The 19,207-nt window shown below is 36.0% G+C and overlaps 1 protein-coding gene across 1 annotated transcript in view; it reads left to right on the top strand.

The window, feature by feature from the left end:
• Positions 1-19,207, top strand: part of CAMKMT (calmodulin-lysine N-methyltransferase) — a 416,282-nt gene that overhangs the window by 25,229 nt on the left and 371,846 nt on the right. The window lies entirely within an intron of this gene.

Here is a 19,207-nt window from a genome sequence, read left to right as displayed (position 1 = left end):
TTTTAATTGTTTTTTTTTTCAGTGTTTATTGACTAGCGTATGTATGTGGGTGTATCATAGAAACTCCTGCTGTTTTTAGCTGCATAATAAGCCTCATATAAGATGTACCTACTAAGTGGGATAAGGCAGGTTTTATACTTGGCAGTTTTATGTGTGTAAGACCCACCTGCATTTGAATCTTGGTTCTGAAATTAATCTTGAGCAATTTATATTGTCTCCAGGGCCTCATTCTTTTTCATGTCTTAAAACTGAATATAATGTATATAAAGTGTGTAGTGTACTACATTCTCATAGTTTATACTCAGTAAATGAAATTTTTTATTATTACCTGTGATGAGTACCTCTAAAGCATTTAAGTTTTTTCTAATAATGAAGTTAATATTATTAAGGATTATTCTGATGTAGTAAAATAAACTATTTTGATTGAGCTAGGTAGGACAGAAGGAACCCTGGATTCTCTAGTAGTATCCCTTTTGTTTCTTGTTTCCATTTTGACCTTTTCAGTTATTCAGTCCAACAGAGGGGCTGTCTCTCCCTTCTTTGCTGTGTTTTGGGTGTGTGCATTTCCACTTCTTGCTTATTCTCTCTTTCACTGGAGAATAAACCCAGAACATTTTTCCTTGCTGCTAATATACTTTAGTAGAATATTTCTGTTTTATTCATTATTATAATATTGTAGAATATATTATCTTTTGATCTAAGCCTTTAATTACATCATGATGGATTTCTCCTCTGAGAAAATCGTATAATCATAATGTCATACAATGAGAGAGATCAAACAAGAGCATCTTTATATCATGATGTTAAACAGTGTACCATGATAGAGGCTGTGTACTTCTTTCTGTGTGCTGCATAGGCTGTTTTCCTTAAGATAGTGGATTATCAATGAAATATGACCATTTTAAATGTGAAAACTATCTTCAAGTGCTTTTCTTCTCAAAAGAAATTGTATAACTGTAACCACTTATTGTATGAACTAAAATAACATACTCAGCAAGAAGTACTCATTTTAGATCAGCATAGAATAATGTCCAGCAATACTCAGGCAATAATCTTGTTCTTATGCCCACATTATGGCAAGCTTTTGATTGCCGAGAAAAATATTTATGTATTTTGTCACTTAGAAGTATAAATACCTTAAAATTATCCTAAAATATTTAAAATAATGTAATTTTAGTTTTTATGGACAGTAATAGGCATACCTTTTAGTTTTTATATGCTGATGCTGGCTGAATTCTTTCCCAATATTTTTACTGGGGATTGGGGCAAGGTCTGGGTTCAGTTCAGTTCAGTTCAGTTCAGTCGCTCAGTCATGTCCGACTCTTTGCGACCCCATGGACTGCAGCACTCCAGGGGCTCCCTGTCCATCACCAACTCCTGGAGCCAACCGAAACTCATGTCCACTGAGTCGGTGATGCCAATACTCCTGCCCTCAATCTTTCCCAGCATCAGGGTCTTTTCACATGAGTCAGCTCTTCACATCAAGTGGCCAAACCATTGGAGTTTCAGCTTCAACATCAGTCCTTCCAGTGAACACTCAGGACTGATCTCCTTTAGGATGGACTGGTTGGGTCTGGGTAAGGAATGCTAATGGTGGTTGAGACGTTCTCCTTTAGTTCTTTGATAATGTAAATATCATTAAGTCAGGCTTTGGTGTGTTTAGTCGCTCAGTTGTGTCCAACTCTTTGTGACTCTATGGACTGTAGCCCGGCAGGCTCCTCTGTCTATGGGAATCCTTCAGGCAAGAATACTGAAGTGGGTTGCCATGCCCTCCTCCAGGGCATCTTCCCAACCCAGGGATCGAACCCAGGTCTCTAGCATTGCAGGTGGATTCTTTCCCATCTGAGCCACCAGGCAAGCAGGTCAGGCTTATGCATGTGTAATTTAGGAACATCATCCTGAAATGCTATATGTGAATTAAAAAAATTTTTGTTTTTTGGCCATGCCACATGACATGCAGGATCTTAGTTCCCCATGCAGGTGTGGAACCCGCACCTCTGCAGCAGAAGTGCAGAGTCTTAACCACTGGACTGCCAGGAAGCCCTGAATATGGATTTTTGGTTTGGTAATGTGAAAATCAAGTATTGTTCCCAGTGGCTCAGTATGAGATAGGGCCACTAGCTGGCAGCATTAAGTAAAAAAAAATTTTTTCCTTAAGGTCTAAGCTATTATTTTGTATATGAATAATATATATATACTTCTCAAACATTTTTTCCCCATCAACTTGTCTGCACCTACCCTCCCCCTCAAGTTGTTGTTGCATTGACAAATGGAGATATTGTATGGTTGGTTTTTTTTTTCCCCCACTGCTGCCCATTGTTTGGTAGAAAGACTTGAGTCTTTGGAATTAGAACCACCTAGTTTCTTGGTTCCGAAATTAATCTCGAGCCATTTTATATTATCTCCAGGAGCCTCGGTTTTTTTCATCTCTTAGAACTGGATATCATGTATTGACGTGTATAACATACTACATCCCTCATAGTTGATACTCAGTAAATGAATCTGTTGTTACAGTGCTGAGTACCTATAAAGCTTTGCAGTTTTTTTCTAATAATGAAGATAGTATTATCAAGGATTATCTTGATGTTGTAAAAGTAAACGTGGGAAAAATAGATCAAATTACAGACATAGTAATTTACTAAAATGTTTTGTCATAAATACGGTCTTAAAAACCTGAATGTATAGCCTAAGTAATAATTCAGTAACTTCTAATAGAAGAGGTGATAAAAATAAAGCTTATTAAAGCATGTTTTGTAGTATTTATATTATTCTTTAAGAAAAATCTATAATGATATTTCCACTTAATGTAAAATTGGTAAAGTCCTGATAAAGTATGTCTTGATTATAACTTTCATATAATGTTTGTCAAGGCTTAAAGTGATCAAGTTTTGAAAAAGTGGTTTTTCACTTGATGTCTCAAGTATTTGATTGTACTGTAGTAGTGACATTACGGGCTTCCCAGGTGACTCAGAGCTAAAGAATCTGCCTGCCAGTGCAGGAGACACAGGAGACACGGATTCAGTCCCTGGATTGGGAAGATCCCCTGGTAGGAAATGGCAACTGACTCCAGTATTCTTGCCTGGAACATTCCGCGGACATAACAGCCTGGTGGGCTACAATCCACGGTGTCGCAGAGTTGGACACCACTGAGCAGGCACGATTAAATTGAATTTGTGACAGGAAGGCCCAGCAGAGGGCGCTGCAACCACAAGTCTATCTCACAGCTCAATATAATTGGAATAAATAACTTGAATAGTAAGCCTAAGCTTTCATAAAGTAAACAAGAAAAATGTATGTTTAAACGTTTATCTCTGATTTATTTCTTATACATTTACTATATTCAGCAATTCACTAATAAATAGATTTTCTTGACTGATGTGTTTAGTTCATTTTTTAATTGTAAGTATCATTTTAATTTTCATACTTCTAGCTTTAAATACAGGAATACTTTTGGTCTTGTTAATCTTTATAGAGACATTTCTATACAGGAAAAACAGTTCCTAAATCATCACCATAGTAGAACACTACTATCATGCTGAAGAATATTTGGGATGAGGAAAAAACGTTTTTAATATGATACCGGGAGAGAACCAGTAGGTGGAATTATCCGTTTATTCAGGAATTAGTTTCTGGGTTAACAGAACTTCCTGATAATAAAAAAAAATAATTTAATTAAAGTACTTTATAGTTAACAACCCCCTGTACGTGTTTATACAAAACATACATATGAGAATATATATAAAATATATTTGTGTTTACTGGAACCATTAATCTCAATTTCCAGTTAACTTCAAAAACAAGTAATGCTTTTATTCATTATAAATTTTCAAAGAGGAGAGGATCAGTCTTACTGCTTGAAGTTGTTTGTACTCTCATCAAAAAGATTTGGAAAAATCTTTAATTTTGGAAAATAAATGAAACCTCTAGATATTTTCTTATTGGTGATATATTAGAAAAGAAAATATTCCTTATGTTTGCCTCTATTATTTTAAATGTATGACTTGCAAAGTGTTTAATGTTTTTGAGATATCCTTTCAGTATTTGCATTCCTTTGAATGTTGTAGGGAGAAATTAAAATGAATCTCACACAGTCTTTTCTGCATAATAATTCATTGCTCTATAGGATACGACCCCAGTCTTATTATATACTTATATTTACTGTTGTGACAAATTATTTTGAAAGTCAAACTTCTTTTTTGCTTACCTCTAACTAGGGATAGGTGTACATATTTTGTCTTTGGAGTCTGGTACTTGAGAACATACTTCTTTTTAAAGTATCAAAGCTACTTTGTGGAAAGATCGTGTCTGCTATTGATCCATTGTGCCTGGAAAGAGATGCCATCAGGCTCCCTAGGGATAAGTATAGGATGCATCCTTCACTTCAGACGAGGTGCTGGCTTCTTTTGTGTTTCATGTAACATGTCACGCAGATACTTTGGGTCACAAGAGAGTATTCTGTGGCAGATCTCTGGCTTCTGTTTTCTCTGTGGGCTGAGCCTCCTTTCCAGCCAGTCCCTGAACTCCAATCAAAGAAACCCCATCATGCCCTATCTCTTCTGAAAGCACTTTCTCTTTCTCCACCTCATCTCTTTCCTTACTGAAATGATTTTTTTGAAAAAATGATTCTCTTCAGCCCTTAATCCAAATTTTACTGCATAGTATATAGTACAACTGTTTGCTATCTATAAAATGTCTTCGGTGCGGGAAATATAATTGCTTCATTTGAACTCTCTCTCTTATTTTTAATCACGTTGTTCTTTTGTCAGCATGGACAGATGATTAATACTTCTCATACAATTTATTGATACAATATATACAATATAATGTGTATAAGCCATTAAAGGCTTTGGAAGTCAATATTTACTGTATATTATTGCAATAATCTACTGTGAATCAGGAGTCCTGGCTAGCACAACAGTGCCACTTAAATTTGAGAAATGTATTGGTAACATTCCTTCTGCTATTCTTTGAAATAATTTTTTTCTTCTCGCTGAGCTACACAACAGAACTTTGTGATGGTTGATGTCTCATGACATCAACCTAGAGAAATTTATAGACTTTCTACCTTGTATATTCTTACATGTGAACATGGTGATTTTTTTTTTCTCCCTAACAATCCTGGGTCTAACCTGGACTTTTAATGCACACAGCTGCAGTCTCCTGCTTCTTGGTTCTTTCTAGGGGTCTCATAGTGGGACCTGTTTTGTGATGTATCCAAAACTCATCTATTTTGGGTTAGTAATTAAGCAAAGATTCTTGTTGAAATAAAAAATGTTTTCAATTTCTATCTATATTTGGGAGACCAAAGTTGACTGTCTCTTAGGAAATACAATCCAAATTTTTAGTTTTTCTTTTTCATTTTTATTGTGTTATGTAGTTAAGGTCTGTAATTATTGGTGGAATTATTTCAGCTTCAGGAGTGTCAGATTGGATTTAAAGTTTTTCCTCATTCAAATAAAGGCATATTGTGTTTATATCTATGTATGTAGAATATATACATTTATGTAGGTATATGTATATATTCTTGGTAAGAGTGTTTGATTAAAAAATGAGAACTTTGGGCTTTTGTGGGTAATTGCTCTATTTTTAACGTAGTGGGGTCATGGAAGCATTCTGGAATATGAAGCTGAGGTTTTAGCCCTGCCGGTTACTTGCTGTGTGATTGTAGGCAAGTTTTTAAACAGATCTTAACTGTTTAAAATTGAATAAGAAACAATAACTATCTTTTAGTGTAGTAAACATAATATTAGGTAATGTGAAAATACTGTGTAAACTGTAGGTAATATTTGTATTAGTATTTTGTTAATACTAATATCATGTCTCATTTATTCTAAGACCTTTTCAATATCTTTGATACTGGAAAATAACACAAAATAGGAAATATTTTTGTGTTTTAATGTTTTACATTATTCTGTACATGAAAACATAGTGCAAAGTCACATTATGAAAAGTATATTATATGTAATATGAAATATGTATTATGAAATTATGAAATCATATGTAGTATGAAATACATATCTAAATCAGTGTTTTAGAAAAGAAACTTTAGAAAGACAAAAATATATGTGATTTATTATGTGATAAAGGTGGAATTTCAGTGGGATTAGAAGGGATGAATTCTTCAATAAATAGTACTGTCTAGGAATTTAGAAAAAAAAAATCAAATCTCTTCCTTTATACTATGTAATTACCAAAATTAATTTAAGATAGTTAAATATTTAATTAACAAATTCAAACACTTCTAGATATTTCAGATGAATACTTTTAAGATATTGAAATAAATAAGGCCTTTCTAAGTGTGACCCAAGTCCTATGAATTTAAAAATAGATTGACTAAATAAAGATTTAAAGTCACCTTATTCAAAAAGTAGCAAAAAAGTTGAAGGAGAAATGACAAACTGGTAATTATTATTTATGACATATACGCGGACAAAGATATATTCTCTTTATTGTGTGAAGAGCTCCCACAAAGAAATAGCAAAAGCAGGCTGTAGATCTATAAGAAAAAGACAAAGCATAGTGAAAATTAGAAAAAAGTAATTCACAAAAACAATGCCAATGCTCTATAAAGACATCAAATGATTATTTTACTAGTAAAGAAGTAATGAAATGCAATTAAAACAGTGAGAATTATTATCAAATTGGTGAAGATGAGCAAAGATAAACAATAATCAGTGAATTGTAGGTACATGTGCATTCTCATCTACCATTGGTGGGAGGGTAAATTGATTCTACTTTTCTAGAGGCAGTCTGGCAATATTTTTCATAATTTTCAGTACCCATATCATCTGATTAATAATTCTCTTTCTAAGAAATAATGAAGCCAAAATCTAAAGGTGGAATATAAAGGAATTCATCATAGCACAGTGAATAACTGGAAAAAAATAAATCTTTAATTTTAGATGACTGGTTAATTATGGATATTTCATGAAATGGAATATTTTGTAGCTGTACAAGGCTTTAAAGCATATTAGGTTAAAAAATTACTACAGGGAATATGATTCTATTTCTGTAAAGTACATGTATACTAATGAAGTAGCTGCTGGTGCTGCTGCTGTCGCTTCAGTCGTGTCCGACTCTGTGTGACCCCATAGACGGCAGCCCACCAGGCTCCCCCATCCCTGGGATTCTCCAGGCAAGAACACTGGAGTGGGTTGCCATTTCCTTCTCCAATGCATGAAAGTGAAAAGTCAAAGTGAGGTATGTAGATGCATAGTTGTTGTTGTTCAGTCGCTAAGTCATGTCCAGACTAAGTGTGGTCCACTGGAGAAGGGAATGGCAGACCACTCCAGCATTCTTGCCTTGAGAACCCCATGAGCAGTATGAAAAGGTCTATGCATAGAACTGTGTCTAAATGTTCACAGTGTTTTGTTGGAGTATTGGAGTTATGGATGATTATCACTTTCTTCTTTATACTTTTTAGCATTTGATTTTTTTTATTGTATTGGGCAGTGTCATTTTTATTTTGAAAAAAGTGAATACTCTTTAATTTCCAAATTGAGTGATAATTTTTTTTGTTTTGACTGAAAGCTGTGATAAAATCTCAAATTGCTTAGGATAATACTGTAGGAAAAGGAGCAATTAATTTTACTACTGAAAAAATATAAAGTATTTTATTTTTAAACAGTGCTTTTGTCCAAGGAACTCACATCACTGTTAGATATTATTCTGTTAATTCCCCCAGTACACTTGAAAGAAGTCAAAGATCAAATCATTCTAGGCCTATATTAGGTTGTGGGAGTATAAAGTGGTTAAAAACTCAGTCAATGGGAGAAAATTGAGCTTGAGCATAGATAATTTATAAGTTCTGTTGAAAAATAAATTTTAAGGTTCAGTTAGCAGGGATAGGTAATGGTCAGCAGCCCTGTGACTATAAGGATCCCATGGAGAAGGGAATGCTAACCACTCCAGTGTTCTTGCTTGGAGAATTCCATGGACAGAGGAACCTGGCAGGCTACAGTCCATTGGGTTGCAAAAGAGTCAGACACACCTGAGCAACCAACAGTTGAGACTGTAGGAGGCCCCAGTGAAAGTGGGGAGCTGGTGATGGTATGCAACACTGGTCTGGATTTGGCTCGTAGGCCGTCTTGAGAATTGCAGCGTGTGTGTATGTTTGTATGTGTAGGCTTCATTAGAAAGACTTCTGGAGGGTAGTTAGGAAAGATTTCCAGGGGTAGGTTAGGTCTCTAGATAGTAGTTTTCTGAGCTATATGTTTCCAATTGTCCGACTTCCTGGCTCCAAGTTGTCAGGGCGGTTTTTTCTTTTGACACAATATTGGGTAAACATGCCCCTAAGCCATAAACAGAGTCCTCTGCATTTGCTTACTATTTACCATGGAAGGAACATTTAGAAGACATCTCTTTTTAATTCACTTAAAAAATTTTTATTTGAAATAAAAAATTATGGAGTTGTAATGATTCTTTTTGATAAAAGAAGGTGCTGTCATCATGAGGAAAGACCGAAATAAACCCTATTATCCTTTCTAGATTCATAACATGTATTAATACTTCACCAAGGTATTCATACCAGAATGTAGTTTATGTCTTTGTTATAAACCTGCTAGTTTCTCCCACCTTTCTATATGTGAAGGGATGTGCTTAATTTAGATGCTTTCAAGTTTTAGCAGACGATGTGCCAAGCAAGCCTTCCTCCTCCCAGCAAATTCTGAATAGTACTTCTTTATCTTCTTTCAGATAGCTACCTTTTTTTTTTTTTTTTTTGCATCCCTTTCAGTGTTAGGGACTTTGTGAGTATTCTTCCCATTTAGTCTTCTGAACAATTTTGCAAGTGGCGAGGAAACTGATACTCAGATAAAAATAACTTGCTTAAAAATTAATATTTAGTAAACAGTCACACAGGAATTTATGCCTATTCTACTATATTTATTAAAGGTAGCATTTCTCCAAATTGACGAGCAATGAGTTTTATAAGTTCATGGTAGAAATTGAAACTAAAAGTGGTAACTTGGAGTGCAAGAAAATAACTTTGGCAAATGGAAAAGAATTCTGTCCAGTGGATTGTGTCTCAGAAGAGACTGATTAAAGGTCACTGGAAAATGGGCTCTCTAGGGTTTCTGAAAGGTAGTTGACAGTCTAATGGAGTGGGGATTTAGGGAGCAAGGATGGGGTGAAAGAATGCATTGTCTTTTAATAGTCTAAAACCAAATGTGGGTTTTATTTCAGTTTTCTTTTCTTTTTTGAGAAGTGCTGCTTTTTGCACAATAATACAGTAGTAATACTGATTTGTGTTTTTTACATAGCCCTTTCTCTAAGGTACTCAGTGTGTTTCTCAAGCTTATGGCTATAGTGATATTTATAATTTGCTTAAATAAGCATTAGTCACACAAAAAGCTCAACTGAGTATTTCTGTCTTTAGGAAAATAGTGTGGATTTGGACAGTCTTTCCACAGAGAACAGTGGATATTTGGACATTTGTTTGGCCTATATGTATTGCCACACTCTGTGAATGCTTGATGTGAATAAAATATTTGATGATTGAATGAATTTAGTATTTGTATGTGTGTATCTTTTTAATGTATTAAAAAAATTTTTTTAATGTGGACCATTTTTAAAGTCATCTGTTGAATTTGTTACAGTCTTGCTTTTCCTGTGTATATTCTGATTTTCTGGCCCCAAGGCATGTGGAATCCTAGCTCTCCAACCAGGGTTCAAACCCATACCCCCCTTATTAGAAGGTGAAGTCCCAACCTCTGGAATGCCAGGGAAATTCCTCTCTTCTCTTCTGTGTTCTCCTTTCTCACCCTTTCCTTGCTACTCCTAGCCTTGAGTCTAATATTTGTGTTATATGCTGGGGAGTGGGGATAGTCATAGAAGGAATTAAAGACGCTCCCGATCGTTCTGTCTGTGTAGGTGTGTTGGAAAATGTGGATGTTTTCTGTACACTGGAGATGTTGCACGTGCTCACAGTCTGTTTGTTCTGAATCAGGTGGAGTGGTGCTCAAATTTTGCTCCTGGTGGCAAATTCATGGTTTGTTTGAAGCCGTTGGTGGTGGGGGCCAGACTTTTGCGTCATTGCCATGACATTGTCATTTCCCGGGGCTCCCATAGTTCCTGACTGAAAGATATAGTAGAACCTAGACTTAAAATTTAAGCATCATTTTTAATTGTGATAGTCAAAGGTAAATAATATTTTGATCAATCTTGGAGTTTGGTTTTACTTTAATATTTGACATCTCAATCAGAATTTAGTGGGGATTTGTTGTACTGCTATTATGTATGATTGAGAAATAGCATGAATTTATGTAAACCACGACTTCTCTGCTTCTACTTGTGCCCTGGATTCTTTTAAAGGAGAAATTATAATGATGAGAAGGGGAACATTGATTCATGTTGCCTCCTTGGATCTTTCTCTCATAAGTCCTACAGGTTTGTAGTTTATATCCTACAATTTTAGCACTGAATTTTGTATCATATCTTATTAGCTATTTGTTAATTTTTTTCTCTCCCAAATAAAGTATAACTCCACAGATTGCAGGCACCATAGCCTTTCTGGTTCAGTCTCAATGGGGTGTTAGTCTAAAGTCCGTTCAACAAAAGTATTTTCAAATAACTTGGGTATTATACCTCTTTTGATTAAGTGACTTGAGAGCAACACAGTCTTTAGCAATTTTTCTTTTTTTCCCTTCTCCCATCCTCTACTGTTCTATATTGATACTGATTCTGCACTTCTACATACAAAACAATCAAACAAAAAACTTTAGAAAGCAGTTCTCTTGTCTCTATCATAACCCTTTCCTTTTCCCCATTTCCTCCTGATTCTCCATCATAGGACTCAGGAACTGGTCTGTCAAGGTTGGATAGTCCTTGGAGGGTATGAGCTTCAGGTAGTCAGAGGCAAGAGACTGAGGCAGATCAGTTTCTTTTAGTTAGGGTGACTGTACAGTCGAGTTTGTCTGGCCTGATCCCAGTTTATCCCTGATGTTCTTAGCAAAATTATTAACTGTACCTCCTTTCACACCCCATAGTGTCCTGCTTTGGATGATAAATTATATGCCGATTTTTAGAACACCTAAGAGAGATATATTGGAAGCTTATGTTAACTGTTTATATCTAGTCAAACCTCTTAATTCTGCTATGGTACCTGTACACAGTCTGGCTTAAGTGATATTCACTAAGTATTGTCAGTTTTCATTCCAATCCCAAAGAAAGGCAATGCCAAAGAATGCTCAAACTACTGCATAATTGCACTCATCTCACACATTAGTAAAGTAATGCTTAAAATTCTCCAAGCCAGGCTTCAGCAATATGTAAACTGTGAACTTCCAGATGTTCAAGCTGGTTTTAGAAAAGGCAGAAATCAAATTACCAATATCCACTGGATCATCAAAAAAGCAAGAGAGTTCCAGAAAAACATCTATTTCTGCTTTATTGACTATGCCAAAGCCTTTGACTGTGTGGACCACAATAAACTGTGGAAAATTCTGAAAGAGATGGGCATATCAGACCACCTGACCTGCCTCTTGAGAAACCTGTATGCAGGTCAGGAAGCAACAGTTAGAACTGGACATGGAACAACAGACTGGTTCCAAATAGGAAAAGGAGTACGTCAAGGCTGTATATTGTCACCCTGCTTATTTAACTTCTATGCAGAGTACATCATGAGAAATGCTGGGCTGGAGGAAGCACAAGCTGGAATCAAGATTGCTGGGAGAAATATCAATAACCTCAGATATGCAGATGATACCACCCTTATGGCAGAAAGTGAAGAACTAAAGAGCCTCTTGATGAAAGTGAAAGAGGAGAGTGAAAAAGTTGGCTTAAAGCTCAACATTCAGAAAACTAAGATTATGGCACCTGGTCCCATCACTTCATGGGAAATAGATGGGGAAACAGTGGAAACAGTGGCTGACTTTATTTTTCTGGGCTCCAAAATCACTGCAGATGGTGATTGCAGCCATGAAATGAAAAGACACTTACTCCTTGGAAGGAAAGTTATGACCAACCTAGACAGCATATTCAAAAGCAGAGACATTACTTTGTCAACAAAGGTCTGTCTAGTCAAGGCTATGGTTTTTCCAGTAGTCATGTATGGATATGAAAATTGGACTATAGAGAAAGCTGAACGCCGAAGAATTGATGCTTTTGAACTGTGGTGTTTGAGAAGACTCTTGAGAGCCCCTTGGACTGCAAGGAGATCCAACCAGTCCATCCTAAAGGAGATCAGTCCTGAGTCTACATTGGTAGGACTGATGTTGAAGCTGAAACTCCAATACTTTGGCCACCTGATGCAAAGAGCTGACTCGTTTGAAAAAACCCTGATGCTGCGAAAGATTGAGGGCAGGAGGAGAAGGGGACAACAGAGAATGAGATGGCTGGATGGCATCACTGACTCGATGGACATGGGTTTGGATGGACTCCGGGAGTTGGTGATGGATAGGGAGGCCTGGCGTGCTGTGGTTCATGGGGTTGCAGAGTCGGACATGTCTGAGCGACTGAACTGAACTAAGTATCGACTCATTTGAATCCTTGCTGCTGCTGCTGCTACTGCTGCTAAGTCACTTCAGTCGTGCCCGAGTATGTGTGACCCCATAGACGACAGCCCACCAGGCTCTCCCATCCCTGGGATTCTCCAGGCAAGAACACTGGAGTGGGTTGCCATTTCCTTTTCCAATTTTGAATCCTTCAGTTCAGTTCAATTCAGTTGCTCAGTTGTGTCCGACTCTTTGCAACGCCATGAATCGCAGCACACCAGGCCTCCTTGTCCATCACCAGCTCCCAGAGTTCACTCAAACTCATGTCCATCGAGTCAGTGATGCCATCCAGCCATCTCACCCTCTATAATCCCCTTCTCCTTCTGCCCCTCAGTCACACTCAAATGAATCCATTCATTCTCCATAAGTGTACTTGTATTCAGTATATATAACAGATAGGTAAATCTACACCTGTTTTAGAGGATGTATACTACAGGCCCCATGAACTAATAAAAACTGAATTTAGAACACATGCAAATTTTGATTAGCTAATGCAATAATTGAAAAAGAAAACTGAATTACTGCCAAGATTTGAAAATAGGAAGATTCACATAACAACCTAGATTTCTAATTCCTCTTTGAGGAAAATAATGATCTAGTGGTCTGATCTCACATGGTAATGATTATCTGGAGCTGAGCAGATTCTCCATTTTTCCCCTTTACCATCACACCTGTGGTGTTTCAATTTGCAACCTCTGATACGTATTATTTATTTGTATGCACTTAAAAGCAGATTTATTGTCCTACATTTTCAGATTATTTAGGTATATATTTAGGAAGAGTCAGTTCTGATTAGTCATTTTGTTTATTAAAGCTAATTAAGTAAAATGCTTATAAATTCTTTGGGGAGTCAATTTTTTTTAATTCAACAGGTTAGTCATTCAGTTTTGGAAAATATTTTTCCCATACTATCTAAGAATGTAAGTAGCTATTGACTAATATTTATGTTGTTATATTTAATATAAAACAAGATATTATGATATTATTTTAAATATTTTTCAACAGTCAATACCTGTAAGAAAACATATTTTTGAAGCTTAATCATTTCAGTAAAATTATAAAATATATTAAAAAATGAAACTGAAAAGTAGTATAGAGCTATAGGAGAAATTTTAAATGTTTGTGGGTATATGTATATATATATGCATTATATGTATATGTGTGTGTATTTATATATATAAGATATATAGTTAACTTTATCTTCATTTATATCTCCTGTATTTATAGATTGGAAAAAGAAAGAGCAATCTCAACAATGTTTATTAAGTATCTATTGTGTGCTGTCCTGCATTTTCAATTCTTAAATGATTTTTCAGCTTTGACCTGCTACAAAGGAATAAAACATTCTTTCTATACACATTGAAGAAACTACTGTGTATTAAAATCTGGCTAAATATCTCACTGTCTGATGCATCTAGGTACGTGGAGGATCTCTGTGAACTATGTCTTAAGTCTCATCAGTAAATATCTTTTAAGGATAATTTAAAATAGTACATTGCTTAATTAGTGAAGAATTTACTCTGATACCAAGTTTTAGAATATTGGCAAGAAAATGGCATGAGTTACTCTTAACTATGTTAAATATAAATTTAATGGCATGAATATGCTATTTCAGGACATAATTTTATTTGTATATTTTTAAGGCTTAAAATGTTTTCACTTAAAATTATCTGTATGTAGACCTTCTGTTTCATGTGTGTGAAGTCTTTATACCTCAACTTTATACCTGCTGCAAACCTTTCTACTTGAAATCTCCCTTTCCTGTCATCCTGGGGATTCTTATCATTTCTCTTTTTTTGTTGGAATTCATTTCCCAAATATGGAGGCTTTTTCTTTCTTTATTCCATCATTTGGGGTGATGATAAACTTCAGTAGTAGGTCCCTGAGACAGTAAGGAGAAGTAATTTCTGAGTATCTTGTGTTACTTTGGTTGGAAGTAAAATAATAAAATTTGAAGTAGTTTCTCCTTCAAGTTTTTACAGTAATATATTCCAGCTTCTAGTGTTCCATTTGAGAAGTCTGCTGCTGCTGCTGCTGCTGCTAAGTCGCTTCAGTTGTGTCAGATTCTGTGTGACCCCATAGACGGCAGCCCACCAGGCTCCCCCGTCCCTGGGATTTTCCAGGCAAGAACACTGGAGTCGGTTGCCATTTCCTTCTTCAATGCATGAAAGTGAAAAGTGAAGTCGCTCACTTCCGACTCGTGTCCGACTCTAGCGACCCCATGGATTGCAGCCTACCAGGTTCCTCTGTCCATGGGATTTTCCAGGCAAGAGTAGTGGAGTGGGTTGCCATTGCCTTCTCCTTTGAGAAGTCTTATGCTATTCTAATTCTTTATCTTTTTTTATGAAAATGTTAGTTCTCTCTGGAATTTGACAGAATCCTTTCTTATTTTCCCTGTTCTAAATTTTATGATATGATATCTTGGTGTGACTCAATTTCAAACATTGTATTGGACATTTGCTGGGTACTCAGTGTAAAAAGTCATGTTTTTTAGTTCTGAAAAGTTTTCTTGAATTATTTTTTTAGTGGTTTTCTCTCTTCTGTTTTCTCTGTTGTTTTGGAACTTCCATTTTTCAGATATTGGGCATCCTGGACAGGTTCTCTATCTTTTCATCTTCTGCTTTGCATATTTTTTACTTTTTCTGTACTCTCAGGGTTACTTTTTAATAGTAGAGGTCTTCATCAATTCTCTGACTCTTTGTAACCCCATGGACTATATCCTGGCAGGCTCCTGTGTCCATGGAATTCTCCAGGCAAGAATACTGGAGTAGGCTGCCATTTCCTTCTCCAGAGGATCCTCTGGACCCAGGGACTGAACCCACATCTCTTGCATTGGCAGGCAGATTCTTTACCACTGAGCCACCTGGGAAGCCCATATGTACACACATATATATCAATCTCAGTATATTCTATAACAACATAAAACCACCTAGTTAAATTTTTAAAAGTTCATTAAGTAAATCACATATGGTTCTTGTCACATGTACACTAGAAAAATATTTCCAGTTTAAACATACTGAGATGAATCACCAAGGCTTTGCACATGTTTTAGGAATATTCTTCCTCCTCATTTCCGAATCCCTCTTTAACCTTCATGATTCAGCTCAAGTGCACCTCCTCTTTCAATTATTTCCTGACTCACCTAAGCTACACTTCATTGGTCCTTCTTATGTTTACTTGTAGGCTTAAAGAAAAGAAAAAAAGAATATACTATTAAAGCATACTACATTGTATTATAATAGTGTCTGAATTACTCACTCAACTGTAAGCTCCTAGAGGCAGGAATGATGTTTTGTGTGTATCAGTAGTGCTTGGCATAAAGTGAATTAAGTCTATAAGTGCTTTGTGGATTAGTGAACTTAATATTTAAAAAAAGAGAAACACATTTTAAATAAATTAGGATATTAAAATAATTTACTTTAGGAGTCCTTTAAATAGCCCATATCTTTTGATGCTTTTGAACTGTGGTGTTTGAGAAGACTCTTGAGAGTCCCTTGGACTGCAAGGACATCCAACCAGTCCATCCTAAAGGAGATCAGTCCTGGGTGTTCATTGGAAGGACTGATGTTGAAACTGAAACTTCAGTACTTTGGCCACCTGATGTGAAGAGCTGACTCATTTGAAAAGACGCTACTGTTGGGAAAGATTGAAGGCAGGAGGAGAAGGGGACGACAGAGGGTGAGATGGTTGGATGGCATCACCGACTGAATGGACATGAGTTTGGGTAAACTCTGGGAGTTGGTGATGGACAGGGAGGCCTGGCGTGCTGCTGTCCATGGGGTCACAAAGAGTTAGACACGAATGAGCCACTGAACTGAACTTAACTGAACTGTAGTGCTCTTAGAATTTCATTCTATAAATTTTTTTGAGAAACACATTTATGTCTGGTGACTCTTTTGCATATCTGTGTACGTATACAGACATTCTATATAGTTCTACTTTAGTAGGAACATTACTTATATTTAAAAAGAAAGAAATGTTATTTTGTTACACATTGGTGATATTTTCTCTCTAAATATCTCTTTTTGGGAGAACACTAAGTAGCTATTCACCTAGCTTTCTGGTCAGTGCATTGTATTTTAAGCAGCTAATCCTGAAATACATTCTAATAGCATGTCCTGTTCCTCATGAATTACTGTTTCTTTACTTAAATTTCCCACTTGGACCACCAGCAATCCCTTAAGTACTTTTCCTACCAGCTAATGCTAGCTTTTAAAAATCTATTTAATGTTACTCCTTTCTTTCTCTTTATTGCCTCTGTCACTTAATATACCTCTATGCCTGCCTGATATTGTTCATTTCAAGGTCTTTTTATGCTTTTAGGATGATCTTTCTTCGTCTCTTTCTACTGTCTTCGATGCTTTGATTGTGCTGTTTCTTGACTGCAAAAAGCTTAATACAGGGAGTGGGTGAATATTATGGGTGACTTTTTAAAAGTTATGTACAATATTAAAAAGAATACAAGAGCTGGTGTTTACTATATAACTAGTGCTTCAGAAAGTATTTTGATAAACTTTTAAAGCTGTTCATGGAGATAGATCTATTACAATGGAATTTGTTTAAATTTCATGGATAAGGGGAAAAAGGGAATATTAAATTTGCCGATTCTTAAAGTTGAATGATGGATAAGTGGGAGTTCATTATTTTCTATTCTCTTCATTTTTGTGTATATTAAAACTTTTCCATATAAAGTCTAAAAAAATTAAACTGTCATTTTTCACTGCTTTTTACCTAGCAGTTCCACATTTTGGTATCTGTCCTCAAGTATATAAGGACACATGTACAGGAATGTTAATTGCAGTATTATTTGGATTAAAAAGGAAAATAACCTGGAAATAGTTCTCCGTTTTGCAGCTGAATATCTGGTTGCATATCAGGGGGTGGAGAGGCTGAGCAAATAAACAAACACATTTGAGGATAATGAGAGCTAAATTTTCAGCATCAACATAGGGACTTATAAATATGGAAAGCCTGGGCTTTAAACAAGCCATGTGGTGTTGAATTAGAATTGGGAGTATAAGAATTAAATTATTGCTTTGCTAATCTATAGATAGGTGTGTGTATGTGTGTGTGTGTGTATATTTCCTAGCTCTGTCTGGGTCTGATAGCAATGAGCCCACCTTGCCCTAGATCTTGGTTTCTAAATTTTCTAAATATCATTTTCTGCTAAAAAGAACTAAGATTCTTTAAAGAAATGGCTGAGACCAGTGCTGGGGATTTTATACCATAAAGTAAGGATGTACTCAAAATGTGATTAACACATGCCCAAAAAACATAGAACCTGGTTTGAAGGAGTTAAATTGACCAAGTCTTTGACAATTTGAGTATCAAAATAAATGATAAAAATAGATTGTAACCTTTTGGGTAAAGTAGGACTTCATGACCCCATACTAATGTTAGTAAATATAAAAATGAGAGAGAATAGAAAATTCTACCTATATCAGAATGTCACTTAGGAACTCTAAAGCAGGCACTATAAAAATCTAGAACCCTAGCACTAATGCCATTTTGGACAAGATAATTTTTTGAGGGTAGAGGGAAAGAGGAAACTGTTCTTACATTGTAGGTTGTTTAGCATCATCCTTGTCCTTTGCCTACTAGGTGTTAGCATCTCTCCCCATCCCCGGCCTGCGGTTGTAAGGAACAAAAATGTCTCTGGACATTGCTAAATGTCCCCTGGGAGGCAAGAATCACATCCCCCTTATTCTCAATTGAGAACTACTATCTAGAAGGAATGATGGAATTATAAAATTACTTTGGGGGAAAAAATTACCTTTGGTAACTATCATAGTAATAACTAATTGAGGCATGTGTTATCAATGAGCATTAAAATAAGTGGAAATTTGATAGGGAATAGGATATGTATTAATCTCAAATATCTATAAAATACTAATTGCTAATTAATTGATAAATACAACATGCTTATAATGAACTTTATAGTAGGAAAACCCAGCAGATGTTGCTTTAAGCAGGTATTAAAAATGAATGTCACCACTGTTGGGGCAAATTCTCCTAATCTGAAGCACTGAGGGAGTACAGCATTGCTTCTATGATATTCCTGCCGAAACGTCAAGTCCTGAGGGAACTCGTACAAACCCAAACTGGGGACATTCTCCAAAGTAAATGGACTGTACTCTTCAAAAATGCTAAGATCACAGAAGACAGAGAGAGACCGAAGATCTATTCCAGGCTGAAGGAGACAAATGAGGCATGATAACTAAACGTTAACATGTGATGATGAACTGGATTCTGGCATAAACTGGATTCTGGACCCACAAAGAACATAACAGGGATGCTCAAAGAAATTTGAATGGGGTTTGTGGATTAGATGGTAATGTATCAGTGTTTACTTTCTGATTTTGATGGTTGACTTGTGGTTGTGTAGAAGAGTGTCTTTTATTTGTCAAACATACTACACTTACTTCTTTGAGAATTTTCAGTTTCTGTTCTCTGTGTTTTTTTTCTCAGTTCTTTGTGTGGGTGGCTGCATTTCATGGACTCAGTCATCACCTTCTGAGTGAGGCCAGCCCTATAACTGCCCTGTCTAAAGCACCTGCTCTTTCCAAATCTGTATCACTTTATATTGTTTATTTTATTCATAGCATTCACTGTTACCTCTGATTACCTTCTTATTTCTTTAATATTTGAGTCCGTCTCCGGAGTGGAAGCTCATGAGAACAGAGGCCTTCTCTGTGCCACATCCTCAGTCTAAAACA

Source organism: Capricornis sumatraensis, chromosome 1 (genome assembly GCF_032405125.1).
Source record: "Capricornis sumatraensis isolate serow.1 chromosome 1, serow.2, whole genome shotgun sequence".
Classification (NCBI taxonomy): domain Eukaryota; kingdom Metazoa; phylum Chordata; class Mammalia; order Artiodactyla; family Bovidae; genus Capricornis; species Capricornis sumatraensis.
Note: the sequence above shows the minus strand (reverse complement) of the source record. Positions and strands in the feature narration are given on the sequence as shown.